Source organism: Dermacentor variabilis, chromosome 6 (assembly GCF_050947875.1).
Source record: "Dermacentor variabilis isolate Ectoservices chromosome 6, ASM5094787v1, whole genome shotgun sequence".
NCBI classification, from domain to species: Eukaryota; Metazoa; Arthropoda; class Arachnida; order Ixodida; family Ixodidae; genus Dermacentor; species Dermacentor variabilis.
Window position 1 is genome coordinate 115,271,300 of NC_134573.1, and position 17,637 is coordinate 115,288,936.

At 44.1% G+C, this 17,637-nt stretch overlaps 1 long non-coding RNA gene across 1 annotated transcript; it reads right to left on the reverse strand.

Annotated features, from left to right (window-relative positions):
* Positions 1 to 4,082: 4,082 nt before the first annotated feature.
* Positions 4,083 to 17,228, reverse strand: LOC142584335 (uncharacterized). Its single transcript, XR_012828766.1, has 4 exons — positions 17,113 to 17,228; positions 14,384 to 14,443; positions 10,398 to 10,481; positions 4,083 to 4,375 (listed from the first exon to the last, which is right to left on the reverse strand). It is a non-coding gene; the product is annotated as an uncharacterized LOC142584335 (long non-coding RNA).
* Between the last annotated feature and the right edge of the window lie 409 nt (positions 17,229 to 17,637).

Here is a 17,637-nt window from a genome sequence, read left to right on the forward strand (position 1 = left end):
TCTGATTGCATGGCGATTCAGATGGCACTTCTAAAGCTACGACTTCTGTGACACCGAAGACTGGGGTGCATACTACATAATGGATCTGCAGCTCCGCTGCCCCCTCATTAATCATCACTCCTTCAACTTTACGCTAAGCCACTCGCAGCGCACCGCCACCTCACATGTCCTGGGACTTCATAACAGATCTTCTCTTAGTCGCACGACACCACTAGACCTTGCGTTTATATATCCCTTCGCTGCCTCTACGTTATATATCTAGGCCTGTTCAGGCAAGGAAATACCACTCACTGCTACTACAGCAGTTTGAGACGACGCGCTGGCACAACTGCGGCCATCGGCAGAGTGCTGGGCTCACGTTGGGGGCAGCGCGAACCGGTGAAATCACTGCTTGAAATGTTGTAAACTGCTGTGACATCACTCCCATCACATTCGGTATCTTTGCATGATCCGTCGATGGCCGAACACTTTTTCAGACGCTGCGCGAAACTCTCTCAAGCAGCGCGCGTTGACGCTTAGAAATCAAATACCATTATATCAAATAAATTATAATGAGTAAAAACGCACCGCCTGAGATTATGGCGCTTTCAGCAATTCTGACAGCTTGCTAACGTCTCTTCGCGACCATTGTCATAGAAATAAAGCGCGTGGCAAGTGACTACCAGAAACAGTGGCTGCACGCACTTCAGAATACACATCTTATCAGAACGTGATCAATTTTTTTATTTGATTAACGATTAATAATTCATTATGTTTTTTATTGATTGATCGCATTCGATTCAAGGTGTTGATTGATTGATGTGTGGTGCCTAACGACGCAAGGGCCAGCTATGACCAAAGAGCGCCATGACATATGATCATAAATTATCTTCGTTTTATATACGAATTGATAAAATGATTTGCAAATGGTAGTGGTAATGTGGCTCTAAAGAGTCCTAAAAACGAGTCGCTGTGAAATGTATAAAATATATCAGCATGAAACTAATGTCAATGACATGATGCGAGATATGAGCATAAAATTTTGCTACGAGGAAGTGATATAAAAAAATGTAAACAAGGAGTACTGACTGCTCAGAGCTCTTGAAGGGCTGAGGCACGTGTTGGAAAATTTTGTAACTGCGGCTACCGCCTCGAAAGTAAGACTGTGCTGCAAATAACCTGGGCACATAATTTCTAATATGTTAACCTGATCTAAATAGCCTAAACTTGTTTTCAGGTTAAAGAGTGGTCCGTTACTGCGAAAGAATGCTGGATGGAGTGGAATATGCTGAAGATACGGAGAATTAAAGTATTTTTTTCCGCTCAGTTTCTATTTTCCTGCTCTGGATGAGTACACGGAGAAGTGTAAGACTGTCACCACAGCTTCAACATGACGGAGGGTCACTTGATGCAGGGTCTTTCATCGATTGCTTGATCAAGTGAGCATTTTTCGGGCGCTTTTAAGAAGGAATAAACATAGTTATTTACTTTTGTAGAATACAATTTTAATGTTTTTGGGATAGACCCAAGTTTGAAGTTCCATTGTAGAAACGTTTGATCAAGAATAACCTTTAACTTGTTAAATACTAAATATAGTTGGCTCTAGTGGCCTTCGAAAATATCGATAATATATGTTACAAAATGGCACTTAGTGCAGAATCAAATAATGTACGTGGAACTAGTGAATCCCTGTATAGTAGAGTTAAACAAAAAATAATAAAAATGGAAGAAATTCCAATGTGCACAGAGGAAAAGAAAATTACTGGTGTAGGGTATTAAACCACATGCTCTTTTTTAGAGAGCGAAGGAATGTCAATTGTGTGGGATGTTTGGGTGATACCAACGCCGTCTTTGAATGACCACACAACTAGCAGGCGAGAATAGATGCTCGGACGCTATAGACTTGGTGGAATTGACATCAACTCCGTCGCTACGTCAAATGCATACTCCAAAACAGCGCGCATGCTGTGCCACATTTTAGTGGACTTGGAGTGACATGATGATCAACGATTTGATTGCTATAGTGTGCCTTGAAATGCATGGGTATTTCAAGCATCCGCCTTCGGGTGGCGTGGTAGCATGTGCTATGTGGGGTAAAAGAGGGAAAGCGCTCGGCTCCGCATCACTCGCGACTCCGAAAAACAGTCGACAGTCGCTCTACCACAGCAGTACCTGGTGCGCCGACATTCCGGCAGGATTTAAAAAGTTTCTCGCCACTCCTGTGAAACTCTAGTAAGCGATTAATGGAACAGGTCTAATGGATTAAGTCAAATAAATGAAAGGTGGACATAGATGACAAATATTCGGTTTGCGGAATATATTTATTCGATTAATCGTTCATCAATATTATCAACTCTTAGAACCTGCCAGGTTTTGTCGGAAAATAAATAAAACTACTGCCGCGTAGACGAGCAGTGTCATTCTCTTGGGTGACACCCGAGTCCGAGAGCCTCAAGAAGTTTTCCCCTCTTTAGATGAAAATTTGGTACAGACACTTAAGACTGCTTACGTATGGGAATAAGAACGCATTATAGTCCTCTTGCCAAATTTTTTTTCCGCGCGTTCTTTTTCCGCACAAGCTCTTGCTAGCGTTCTAAGTTCCCTTCGGTGAAGCCAAATAAAAACGAGCCAAACACATCAACATGTTCGCTTGCCCGCGAGGAGTTCTTCACTCGAAGGACCATTCAATGGCATTCAATTGGACATTACTGTTTTTTTTTATTTTATAGACTCACACACACATGACGAGGCGCAAACTCTTCCCCACTGGCTGCGCCACCATGTGCCCAACGATGTACGCAACTTGGCCACGCGTTTAGTCAGTCAGATGGTTGCGACGTGAAACGTGCAATGACCCACGCACCAGTCCCACCTTTAGTCAACCAGAACCGCGCAGTCGCCGTGGTGTCGGACAAGCGAACTCGTCTAGCACACCGGATATCCGGGTTCCATTCCCACCCAGACCGAAATTCACTAAATTTTCTTTCAGTGGCGTTAATTTACTTTGCTTACAGGAACCTGTCAGAGAAATTTGACACCAGTAAGATTATTTTTTATGCGTTATCAATCTTTGCGCCACGGTGTGCGACGGAGTTTCGCGTAATGGGGCATGTAATGCTTTCGCAAATAAAAACGCCAGTGCAAGCATCGCGCCCAGTGCGCAGCGTTTAATGCCGCCCCTCAATGACACTGGCTACGACGCTGTGCTTCTCGCCGACAACAATAAGGGGGCTCGCATTGCGCTTAGGCGTTGGCTGGCTATACGTGGACGACAGCGAACTGCCATTTATCATTACTTGCCTAGAGATACCACAGCAGCAGGCTGGCAGAGTGGCCTATCCGGCCACTTTCTTGGCCCCCGATTGCTCGCTTATTCTCTCTTCTCGCGCTCTCATGCCTGTGCCATTGTTAAGCTCTTCGCCAGTGGTGAATTTCACAATACAGCCTTCACGCGAAGTATCTGCTTTCTCGATCTTCTTGTATTTTTATGCAGATGAGCCAGTTAGCGGTTACCTGTGTTACCTATTATAGCGTCACGTGTTCACACCAACAGCTCCTAACGTTCGTTCATTTTCCACTGTCCACACTATAGCTCTCTCTTTTCTTCCCTGACAAAGCAGTCGCCAGACCACCGATGGATACGTTATAGTTAGACGTACGACCACAAAGCCAAGGATAATGATGCAAGCTCAGAATTATCTAGACAGTGCCATGACGTGCACTTCCGCCAGACAGCCGCCACGGTTGTCCATCACTGCGAATGAATTGTAGACTTCCAACATGCACCCACCACTTGCGAAGGAATCTCGAGTAACAATAAAATAAATTCAATTTTTTTTTGCATCTCTGCTATTGTAAGTTTACCTCGAAACATTCCTTCCTTATAAAAATGCAAGTATGTGGTATTGTCATGTGTAATTTAAATTTGTCAAGGTTCTCACAGATGCGGAAGTTCATAAATGATTATGATGTCTTCTTTCGCTTTCGCACATTCAATGGACCACCATCAGGGCCTAGTAAATATGCTCTATTAGGTATCCTGCAGTTATCTACCCTATAATCTGCGACAGATGAAAACACGAACACGTAAGCAGCAAACTGATTCAGACAAGATTTATTCATCTCAAAGAAACATTTTGTTTGCAGAGAAATAAGCGATGCTACACCCACTGAATATTACAGGGGTACAATGACTGGTTGCATCAATTCGAAGTGCCTTTATGAGGAATGAATACATATGTGTTTTCATAAAGGCTGTCATCCCAAGTGCAAATATCAGGTTCATAAGGATCGTATTCTGTCCGATGACTGCACAAGTATTCGTATTCTCTGACGCAATTCGTCATTAGCGAAGCCCGGAAACTTTCCCAAACGTGCAATTCGCATTTTGTGTCACCTGGAAGAAGAGCAGACCGTGCAGGCATACATTTTGTTGTTGAATAGTAAGCTACTTATAATCAGCAATTATGCAAAGTAGCCTGGATATGGTAACAGTTTTGACACATTACCAGCACCTATTTATTCAATACAAGCGGCTGCAGGAAATTTACATTTTTTCATTACGCATCCAATTGCGTAAAGGCTAGTTAACGGCTAGTACGCGTATAATCACATTAGTACATCATTACTTTATTGCAGTAGCGAGCTCAAACAAAACCGTATACAGGTCATTCCCGCAAATTCTAGTTTTTCAAGAGCCATTACATCTTATTACCTGGAATCCCAATTCCCCTCGCTAATGAAACACTTTTTTTTAAACTGTAACGTAATACCTTCTATTGAAACATACAGGTGAATTAATGTTGAAACGAATGCAGAGAAATTTTTGGGGTTGCTTTAAAGTTTGTACTTTTTGATTGACTTTAACACACTAGACTGTTAGATGTGACGGAACGAGTGGCATAGTCATATTCCAATCTAGACTTTGGCAATGTTTGCCGCGGCCGCACTTGTAGAGTCAACCTTTTCTACGCCCAATTTTATGATTACTTGTATACGCGGCGCGAACTTCTGGTCAATCAGTGAAACTCGATAAAGTACAGTTTGTACAGTAGTTTCGTGGGCAATCTTTGCTTATGTGAAAAAAAATGCCCTAAGGGTCGTCAATCTCCATCTAGTTGTGATGGGCTGAGATGTTCTACTGACAAAACTAAATGACAAAGCACAAATACGCGTATATTGCGCTTAACATATTGGCAAAAATTGCGGGAAATATTTCTTTTTGCTGAGAGCAAGCTTAGGATGTTTTACCTAAATCGAAAGGTAATAATGTCTATTAAAATGGGCCTGACCTTCAAGCCGCGAAGTGCTGAGATGTATATTTTAGAAGACGTTATCCGAAAGAACATAAACCAATAAATTTATTATATGAATAATTATGGTAGATATGGATAGTCATCGGACCACACAATTTTACTTGTGCCTGTGGCTGCTAGAGACAATCTAAACCGGCTCATACGCCAAGCTACATCTGTGCCGCTCGACGCCCTTGTTCCGTGTCACGTAAAAAATTTAAGAATGAAAGGCAGTAAGAAGGTTCTCGCTATAGATATCACAAACTGCAGCACACTCGACGTTTTGAGCAACGTCAAGGAATAGCATCAACGTACGCTGCTATAAACAAGATGATCATGATTCTGTGGTCGGTGTTGTGTATGATGGGGACAATTCCATAAGTGATGCTGACATGCATATACTCATTAAGCCGGCAACAGAGGGAATTGCCATAAAGGAGAGAGCCTCCCGTCAAGCGTAAACGTCGGTCATTTCCGAGAAGTAGTACGGTCTTTTGTGCCAAAGCCGCTTCTATGCCGGAAGTGCCAAAGGATAGGGCACGTTAGTGCGGTTTGCACAAATGGTGAGTGTGCTCAGGATGCTCCGAGTCGCACAGCTTCGACTCCTGTCGTGCACAAAAGCAAATGCGCGCCAATTGTCAATGCTCTCACGATGCATCTTCAAACAATTGTCCACATGTGAAAAATGAGATTAAAGTCTTGAGGCAAATGGTCAGGATCGGTTCGTCGTACAGGGAGGCTGTTGCTAGGGTGCAATGCCAGCGTCCACATCGCCGGAGATCTAGGAAACCCACTGCTATAGCTAAGGATGCACTTCGTCCACTGACAGTCCACACACTTACACAGACCACTAGCAATACTAGCAGCGAGGATCCTAAGCAGAAAATCTCCAATGTGATTACCTCATGCGAGGAGTGGCAGCCGCTGCTACGGCTACACCAACCAGAGGAACAGCAAGATGTAGCACGCTCGCCGAATCATGCTTCACATTGTGAAAGCAGCCATGATGACGAGAAAGAAGTTGTCACCATGATAAGAACCCTTATGATTACGATACGACTACTACTGACTGCCATACACAGTTCGGCCGCCTCGAGGTGCGCTTCAAATACTGGATGCCCAGAATCCGGTACTGCCCAGTCTTGAGAAGCACCATGGCTGCTCTTCTGCATTCCTTCCCGAAATAAGTCAAGGAAGCGTCTGTCTTCCAGTTGAATGCTCGAGGCCTTAAATCCTACATTTCGACCTTTCATCTCTTCGTTTTTAAGAACAAATTTCTAATCATCGCGACTTGTGAGCCATACATTCAGAGCGTCATCCGCCTATCGGGATATGAATCCGTCATGTCTGTCATCTGTAGCGACCGCAGCAAAGTCATCGTTTACGTCAGCTACAATTTCACTTATGTTTTACACCCAGTCGGTCCTGATGACGACAACCAGTACGTATGTTTGACTATAAAATGCAAGAATGTCCCACTCACCCTCCTAGGTGCCTCTATTTCCGCTTCGAACCGATTTAACGACGCAAGACCAAATACAATTTTAACAGCAACATCTGGACCATGCATTATTACCGGCGATTTCAGTGCGCATCATTCGCTATGGGAAACTTAAAGATGGATTGTCGAGCAAGACGTGTACTATCTTTCTCGTCGCACCATGAAATCTTCTGCCTAAAGGATGGCAGTCCCACTTTTCTGCGGAAATTGGCATACAGGAGCTGCCTGGATTTAACTTTTGTATCATCATGCTTCGGTGCCAGTGTGGGTTTGTTTCCGGAAAATGAAACGCATGATAGTGATCACGTTGGAATCGATCACGGTGGCTCAGCATCACGTAGTGATACTGAGACACCCTTCCGCCTCAGCGCTGTTTGCCCCGGAAAAGGTCCCAGGATCGTAGGACAGTAAAAGAGCAATGAATTGGGTAGGGGCAGCTGGCATAGCCGGCAGCGACCTGTCATAACCTGGCGGCATGGCAGTAGATTTGAGGTGGCTGCCTCTGCGAAGCTGCGTCGCCAGAAGAAGAGCCCTGCAGCTCCACCAGAATAAATGTTAAGCCTAAGCACAGTAGGGAAAGTATTTACAAGGTATATTTACAAGGATAGCAAGCCCTGACAAACATAGCAGCCTGCCAAAATCAAGTAAGGCACGTCGTCGTGATGACTAGGTACTGGCTGCATATGGGTACATTCCACTAAATACCAGGGTGTCGACATCCTCTTTCGAGTAGCACGTAGCAATAATATGCGATGCACGCCGACTATCTTCGAACTGTATGTTTATTTCGGCAATAGTTATGTCTGCTAGTTTACCTGGATTTAGATCTAGCTCTTTGTTGATGTACTCACCACATCACTATAAACTCACTGAAGACGACGTTGTTATTATTGTTACGGATGTAGAATGGATTTATTTAGAGTGAAAAGGATAGAGAAGACATGGGACGGTCCGAAACAGCCTATCACCCAAGAACCTCGCGCCGCTTCTTATTTCTCTCTCTCTCTCTCTCTCTCTCTCTATATATATATATATATATATATATATATATATATATATATATATATATGCATCCACTTGGGCCTTAGCTGCTGCGCTCGCCTGCCGGCCTTGATGGCCGCTGCCGCTTCCTCGCTCTTTCGTGGCGCAGGATGTCGGTGGCATGCGGCGTTGGCACCGCAGACCGCTGCTGCTTGTGCTTGCTGGTTCGGGCTATGGTACTACATTACTCGCAGCGCAAAACGCAAAGGACCGCTCAGCGGCGTTCAAATAGACATTAATGCTATCGGATCCATAACTCACAAGAACTGCTGAGGTGTGCTCGGCTTCTATATCGAACCTTTCTACGTCTCACTGATTGGTCTGTGGACGCCGAAAACGCACTGCAGGAAAGCCAATTTACATATCTGCATAGAAAGCTCCAGTTTACATACGCAGTACCACACCAGCGTCGACTGGGCGGCCGGCCAGTACCTGATAAATGTGCAAAGCAACGAACTCAGCAAGAGTAGCCCATGCGCATAAACTTCACTAGAAGCGCAAGTAGCGTCTACTAGGCATGACACCACCCCTGTCGCGATTAACAGAGCTTGTCTGCTTATCGGAGACAGCAAGGGCCCTATAACGTAAAACTATTCTAATATATTTTTATTCCAATCTCCTGACGTCCAATTTGCGTAACCGCCAAGGCAAGCATCGGGCGGTGACCTGCAGGATTGTCTGAACAAACCAATCAAACGCTCTCCTCGCTTATAGGAGGTAACTTTTGTTTGGTTTAAAAACAAATAACATTGCCTACAGTGAGCGGCTTGTCGGATCTAATTGGCTGACAAGAGGCGAGGAGCACGTTCAAGTAGAGAGGGATTCGATGGGGTCGAGCCAGTGCACTGAAAATGGATAACCGGATGAATAGCGTGGTGCCGGCGTGCCCGATTGGTCCGCTTCCCCTTACTTGACTTGAGGCGGCTGGTCGGAAATCGCGGCGGCATGCAATGGAAGGTTAAGAATTCTACTAAAACGGATCCTCAGCAAAGAAGAGTCGGCAGAACGAGGTCGCAAACATGCCTAAAGTGCTTGAAAACGTTACACGGCCACGCAAAAAGGCTTATTGTACGCAAATAAACCCATGCTCTCCAACAGGTGCGAGTAGCCAATGCCTGAGTGATTGGCGGCAGCCATCTTTTATTCCTTTCGGAACGGGGCAGCCTCTGGCTATTCAGAAGAAAATTCAATTTTGTTCGGCAAATGCGTCTTCAACGCGTACAAGTCACTTTGACGCGGTGAGTGTTTGAGGTCTGGTGACGCCGCGTGACAGACCGGTGAAGTGGGTGCAGCCCGAAAATTTTTGACCGATATCCCATGGTTAATGGCTAAAAGGCGTCGAATCAGAAATAACAATTTTTTTTTGTTGGTCCAATGATGCATAGTCAGTCTGTAGGCATCATATCAGACGGGGAGCTGTCGCGGTTTTCGTGACGTCTCGTGAAAAGGAGGCGAAGTGGGGATGATTCAAAAAAGTTTTTGACCAATGGCAGAGGGCTGATGGCAGAATTTGAATAGAAAAAGTTTAGAAGAGCTTTACGTTATAGCTCCCCAAGTGTGCGTGAACACGAGCTCGTCTTATGATATTGAAAAAAAAAATCAAAGCTCCTTTCTTAAAGAAAAATTGTTGAACGACACGCTACCCAGACGAACTGTATATATCTGCATTGCATCACGCGCGTCACGCAATGCATTCCTTGCTGTCGCCATGGGTAGAGCGCGGGTGCAGCGCACGGCAGAAGAAGAGGCTGCCGTACGCGAACGTAACCAACGTAAGCGCGAGCGCGATCGTGCCCGTAAGGCCCATCTGGTGTATCGGCAACGGCACGCAGAAGCCGTGTGGGAGACATACAGCCGAGATGCCTACTGGTCTCCTGATCGTCAGCGGTTACATACAACCGGACACGTCTCATTGCAAGGCGGAAACATTCCTCGCAAAACGATGAAGACCTTAAAACAGATAGTACGCCCATCCTCGTGTGCGGTGATTTTAACATCGATGTAGCGAAAGCGCACAGCGAGGAGACCGAGAGTTTCATGCTAGATCGCTGCTCGTTGAAACTGAAGACGCTACTGAGACCCACGACGCGACACCGTTCCTAGATTGATCTCATATTTGCAAGCAGGCTGTGTCACGTTACGATAGCGGAGCCCCTGGCCGTCTACCACAGCGATCATGAGGCATTACTGTGCAAGTGTACAGCCGTCCGTGAAAGTGTAAGTGTGTGCGTGTTATCAACGCCGATCTAAAATAAGACTATGCAACCTAACAAAATGTGTCTTCATTCAACTTCAACGTTAATAAAATACGATCCTAAACAAGGAATCAAATTCCACATGCATGGCAACGGGTCACTCAGCATTACGTGGGTTAATTGTGTGATCGTTGGCTTTGGACTTTGACTTTGATTCAGATTGCGTTGGGGGATAGCTTGCGTTCAACTATCATTAAGAAAAGGGGCTTTGATTTCTTAAGCCTACGGCTTTCCTAATTCTTCTGTGGGATTCATTAATGATTTCAATAATGTAATGCAAAACGGCCTCTAATGAGTTGAGTAGTGCGTAAATCAATACAATCTTACATTCTTTGTCTGAGAACGTTATCACAGCGCAGTTGTCCGTGGGGTCATAGTACTGAAATGTATAATTCCTTCCATTTATGTAACCTGTAAAAAATGAGTAAGAATGTTATACTTCCTGGTCTGTGTGACAGGTTAGCTGCTGAAAACTATGAAGTGAAAGTGACTAAAGTACTGTTTCCTTTGTGAACAACTATATTTTGCAATACAAGATCACCTGTTAGGAGACTTCCTTCTCGAGCTGTATGATTTGTAAATTCCAGCAAGTATGAAGGGCTTGGGAAACAAAAAAGCGCTAGAGCGTCTCTAAGGGTACATTTGGCATATAAAAATCTATTGACAAACAAATGTCATTTTCCAGATTGCTTAGTCAGTATCTGACAATCATCCCAATAAAATAATTTCCAAGAACTATTTGTAACGCAATTTGAGCTACAGGAACAAAAAATTCCCATTTATTACATGCTGCAATCAAGCTGACTGCCTTGACCTGCGTACTGCTTCCGAGGATTGACTGACGGGCTAGTTGGTTCATTATCACAGAAAGAACAGCGCTTAAAGACGGGACACAAAGGAGGAGTCACACGCGCACTGCTTCCATAGTACACATTGTGAGAAAAACTTAGACCTCAACAACTCAAAATATTCGTAGTAAATTTATTCACATTGCACCTCTTTGTCTTTTGGCCAAACGGATAAAGTATAACGCAACGAATCAAAATATGTAGCATCCCCTCTACCTCGTCTATTGAAGCGAGAGCGTTAAGAGGAACCTTTAGCTCGGGTGCTCCTATCTAGACACATGTAAAAGGCGAATTCGTTTTTCTCGGCAACCACTGCACCAAATTTGACGAGGTTTATTACATTTAAAAGACACATTTTAAATGTACTAAGTGTTGGTTTCGTATTTCTCATTTAGTTTGTCCATTTCTATTAAACATTTGCGGAAATTGAAAATTTTCAGAAAACGAGACTATCCAGTTTGCAACTCTCTAATTCAGCAAAGAGAAATGATATCACAAATATCTGAACTGCACCTGATAGTACGTCTAAAGCGGTGAAAATTTATGTGTTACACATGAATGTAAAAAAATTTTGTAATGTGGAAATACAGCTTTTGCAGAACCCTTGTACACAACGTAACAAATTCACGTAAGATATAAATTGACAAATCAAATTTACCACCTTTGAATGATCTCAATTTAAAGAACTGCGATATCTGTTCTTGATGCAGAGCTATTAATTGATAAACTTCATGCGTATATTTTTTTAACTTCTCAATTTCTGAATATTCGTTTCACAAAATTTAGGCATTAAATCTCAATTCCGCTTCCAACAATCCCAATAATTTAAATTTCTCTCTCAAATGCAACAAATGTCATTGAAATCAGTCCAGTGGTTATCTCAGAAATGCGTTTTTGCGTTTTTGATGTATTTGAATAGGCGACGTCGGAGTTGGGCACGTGCTAAAGCTTCCTCTTAAGGGCCCCTTGTCGCGAAAAAATCCGGTGTCAGCGTCCGGCGCCGGCACCGAGCGCCTTGTGAACGAAAAGTCATTCGGAACGACGCACACCGAACCACGCAGGCACTTCTCGTGGCACAGAGGCGCTACTGAACTAATTGAATTTCTCAAAGTTAAGTGCTGCGTCAGAAAAATTGTCAGGTATGACTTGCACACAAGCTACAGACATGAGGACGTCGGATATTATTCTGAATATACGAGAAAACACAATTCTGTTACGCGGAAACTCAAACATAAGCCAGTCTTCCAACGTTTCTGCCATTCAGCGACCGACGCGCCTCGCTCGGTTTCTTGCAACAACACCGTCCAGATGGCGCTCGCCTCGGCGCATCCGCGGCAACGGCGTGCGGTGGCGAAGGAGGAGAAAAGAAGAAGCTTAAAGCTCGCCGTTGTGGATAGCGTTCGCCGCTAGCGTTTCTTTATAAACATTACGGTTACATGACCTGAAGTTGCCGGGAAGCGGGAGAAGTAGTTAGGGATGTTTGAATATCACCTTCCACTCTTAAAGGCGAATCTTAGGCGTCCTCCTAATTTGTCTTATTCAAGATAGGGCCGCAAGGTCGTCGCGTCATGTACTCAAATTGCCAAATAATTTTAGTAAAACTGCGTTCATGAATATGCGAGATAGAGAGAAAAGCGAAATTTGCTCTGGAGTAGTAACGCGGGTAACGGTGCCTAAAATATTCAAGAACTGCTTTCAATATATTTGTCTCTATTGCTACTGCCTATGTAAAGCTGTATGTACGAACGTGGCGAATAAATTTGCTCTCATCTTTATTTGTCGTAGTACATATAATCTGTTCTATTGTAGTATACGATGTGTAATGAAAACACAACATTAAAACTGGAGATTAGGATTCTAAACAATTGAACCTACTAGCTCACAAGGGATATCGGAAACATCAGATAGCATTTCGCCATCACAAAGATTAGGACACAACAGCACGAAACACGTAAAAGAATGCAGACTATGAAACGAAGACACGACAAAACAAAAAGCAATTGCTACAGAGAAACCAGAATCACCTCTTTTACAGTGCACCACTGGTACTAATATACATACGGCTTGCAATTCGGCTGAAGAATGCTAACATTGAGCAAAACTACACAGCCAATACTGGAAGACAAAATACCTGCAGCAAGGAAACCAGACAAACAACAAACATCATTAGCGATAAAAAGGCAGGAATCTTGCACACACTTGCAGAATTACAATCCGATTTCCAGTGTGGTTGTTTCCGTTGGCCTGTTAGAATAAGAACTGTAGTAACTTTCAGCTAAGTCACATACCTTAACACGATGCCCGGGTACGGCTGGCTATTAACAAGCAGTTCCGACCATTGTTATTGAATTTTCACAAAGCCACTAGTACTTCATCCTCATGCTGTTTACTTCGCCATAACATGTTCAGAATCTCTCCCCTCACCCGCCCCATTTTTTGCTAATCTCGAATTCGGTGCCTTCATAGATCGCCGATAGAAGCAGTTGAAAAGAAGGCAGTGGTGTTGTGTAGTAGTCTGGACGTGAAAATTCTAGAAGTGCAGAGGTGTGCAAATGCCCAGACGTCCCGTAGAAGCGCCGCTGGAAGCAGCTGGAGCCGACAGTGGTAACGCCGGAAGCGAAAGGCAGCGACAGTTGTGCTCATTGTTCTCGAAATGCTGAGTGTTCAAATTCTGAACAAAGTTTAAACTATAATTGTATAACCTTTAGTTTTTTCCTTGCAGCAGACAACAAAAGTATGCCTTTCGCATAGCACCTCTTGTCAGGAAGAAACTGAGTAATACGCAATGTTTTCCAAATGGCCTAGCCACCTCCTAGACACTATAATCTCTCAACATATATCCATAATATTGCCCAATGTCTCCAAATGTAACGTTGCTGCAATATTTATTTCTCGCACGAAGCTGACGGAACTCTGTACGAGTTTAGTATAACGCCTCAAAACATGCATAATACAGCTATTTCGTTTTATCCTGGTAAGTTGGCGTCTAAGTAAATGACACAGCCAGATATTTAGCCACATAACAACCTAACAGTCCCAACTTTTCGTTTACATTTCCAATGAGTACATTCTTTAGTTTCCACAGTACACCACCAAAACACGCGTACAAAGTTTACAAGCACCTTGTCGCACCAACATCTTTGGCGTACAAGCGCGAGTTAAAATTACGGCTGCTTTCAAACCATACGTAATTTTAAAGTGATTCACTCACTCCTTACAGCGAGGAGGAACGCTGTGACTATGGTGACGCAGTTCCATCTGTGATGGATGTAGCGAAGTCTGATAAAAATTAACTTCTAATGACTTCGATGGCAAAGCTGCAGCAAAAAAATATTTGCGAATCGTGCGGGCTCTCGCGGCAGTGCAGATTCTAAGGCAACACACATGCTCTTTTGCCAACCTCTCGGCAAACACGGTCATCTGACGGAGTCACTAAAATAAGAAATATTTTCTGAACCACTTTACCTTGCTGATGAGTTCTGGTTCCTGAATTTATCTGTTGCGCAGTAAAAGGACACCATGGTACTGCAATAGGAACAGAGATACATAATAAAGAAATGGCACGAAGAGATTGGCTACGCATGAAGAAACGTTTCATTAATTTAGTGGCACAGCTCCAATATATTGTTGCACAATCTGCGTTGCAAACACCAATTACATCTATGTTTTTTGTCTGCTTCTCTACAAATTTCTAGGGCGGCGGCGACGGCGGCAGCAGCAGCTGCAAGCAGCAGCAGCAAGCAGCAGCCGCAAGCACCAGCCGCAAGCAGCAGCCGCAAGCACCAGCCGCAAGCACCAGCAGCAAGCAGCAGCAGCAAGCAGCAGTAGCAAGCAGCAGCAGCAAGCAGCAGCAGCAAGTAGCAGCCACAAGCAGCAACAGCAAGCAGCAGCCACAAGCAGTAGCCACATGCAGTAGCCACAAGCAGCAGCAGCAAGCAGCAGCAATGCATTGGTGCATTGGTGTTCCAGTTACTTAGATTACAGTTGCTTACACTGGTGTTCCAGTTACTTCCAGTTTCTTAAAAAGTAACTGGAACGCGAATGCATTTCGTCGGACATTTTGAAAATTAATATCTCGGAGCTGGTGCAGTCCAGAGAATACGTTCCAAGTGGATACGCCGTGCGAACTCAGCGACTACAATTTGTAGGTGGAATTATGCGGCGTAATATAATTATTAAAAATTTAATTAGCGTTATTACGTTGTTTATTGAATTGCACAATTTTATTTTTTATAGAAGTAATGGTCGCCTCATCGAGTAACTTCGAACAAAGGTTAGAATTGTTCTCTCTGCCAAAGGCAATCTTCAAAAAATTTGGTGCAGGTAAAATAAGAACACCCTGCATATATTTATACGGAAGCACATGGCAATATCTCGATTGATAGCGGGGGGACGCGCCTTTCCATATGTGTGATGCGAAAACTTCCTCTGAGTGGGAATTTGCAAGGGTCTATTTATGTGAACTGAGATGAACAAGCTTTGCGGGCGGATCTCTACAGGAAGGAATACTGCCTCAGCAAGGTCTTTAAGCACAAGGGGCCGGAAGCATATGCCATTCACGTCGCTACTCTCGCAGCATCCGCCTCTCGTGAGTGGATAAGCTACGAATATCGTGGGCTTATAACGCGTGATAAATCGACATCATGCAAAAATTCTAAAGTGATTTATGACAAAAAAATGGTTCTGTTCCAAGAAATATTCCCCTTGAAGGGAAATATGCGATGAAGAAATGTGTGCTGTATGTTTAAGGCTGAGCGTTTAGCATGTCACTTGATATGGGGCTCTAGGACTAGGCCCTTCTTCCTGGTAAAGAGGATGCAAGAACTTTTGGGGGATTCAGCTTAAAGCCGTTCAGGTTTGCTGATGTCGCGACTCTGTTCAGGCCAAACTGAACGTGTCACTGGCAGACTGCGATGTTACACGACATAAACCCAATCTGCACATTATCGACATGAGCTGAATAGAGTATGCTTTGCGGAATACACGAACGTACAGAATTCATTTTAACAATAAAATAGGTGCATCTAAGTACGCCACGCTGTGGCTCCCCAGTTTCTTCTGTAAATGACGTACACAGAGCACTACCAATTCTAACACGGGAAGTACAGTCTGAGAGATAGCTTTGAATTGTGCTGAGCATGTTACCACCGATGTCCATTACCGATAGGTCTCTGATAATGCCGTAGCGCCATGTGGTGTCACAGGCCTTTTCCATGTCTAGAAAAACTGGCAAGAAGTATTGCTTATGGGTAAGTGGATCGCGGATGTTTGCCTGAATGCGCACAAGATGGTCGGTTGTAGACCTGCCTTCTCAAAAACCACATTGGTAGGGTTCAAGCATGCTCTTTGATTGTAGGAACTGCAAAAGACGGCGATCTATTATTTCTTCTAAAACCTTACAGAGGTAGACTGTAAGCACTATCGGCCGGTAGCTTGCTACCAAGGATGAGCCGTTAGCCTGTTTCGAGACTGCAATAACGATAGCTTCTTTCCATGAGGCTGGAAGGTGCCCGGCTGCCCAAATGTTATTAAAAATTGCCAGCAATGTAATTTGTTTGTCCGTTTGCATGTTGTTCATTATGTCATGCATGAGCCTGTCTGCTTCTAGTGCAGAGCTTTCGCAGACGTTCAACGCAACTTTAAGCTGGTAATGTTGAATCGACACTAATAAGCCCAAACCTTTTCCGCACCCTCACGGGATTTACACATGCGAAGGTTTTCTCAGATTACAGCGTGCATAGACGCTGCCGCGTTCTCAATTGAAGACGATGACGAAGATCCTTTGTTGAAACCACCATGGGAGATGTGCCATGCGACGAGTGATGTCACAAATGAACCTATCATAAGTCAGACTCCTCATTTTTATCCTTCCGAAGCCATTAATCTTCTTCCCTTGTAAGTACGTCATCACCGTCTCCAGCACACCCCTTCCGCAAGCACTACGCTAAATACCTTCATTAGCGCGGTCCTTCGAGGCCAGCCTGCAAGCTAATGTTTTGGCTTTCATTCAGAAGAGAACGATTCTGGCTTTTCCCTATGAAATGAAAGCATAGATACGGAATGTTAAGCGGTCGTCTTCTTTTGGAGCGTCTAATGTATTTCAGGTGTAAGCTCTGACCTACTAATGAAATAGCATGTGACACATGCTACGCTGCGTACTTTAGGCATGACTCTGAGAGGTTCGTGCTCCCTACCATGAATTTTTGCAGCCTTCAGCAGTGGGGCGACGTCCATTCCTTCCTTCTTTGACATCTCCATGAAAACACGGTACGCGGTACAATGAAGTTTTCTATGATAAAGTAAACGGTGCGATCACTAGCCGTGAGACAATTAGCAACACGCAAAACCATAAATAAAGTTATTATATGTAGAGAGAAAATTATAAATGGAAGGCAGGGAGGTTAAACAAGACTGTGCCCGGTTGGCTACTCGAAAATGGGGGAAGCTGAAAGGGGAAGCAAAGATTAAGAGAAGAAGAGAAAGTCCATTGATGGTCACTCAGTCCGGATCACAGACGGTAGTTCGATCCGGTAGCTCTCAAACACGGTAACAGTGCTTTTGTCAGCTTTTTTGGGGCTGCGATATGTGACGCCATGTCCCAAGACCTTGTTCAAGGAGAACAGTTTTCCATCTAACTGATTTAATGGTCCCCAGACCTTCAAGGTGAACGGTTTTCTATCTAACTGATTTAGAGCTGTGCAGAGCTCATGTCTTCATCT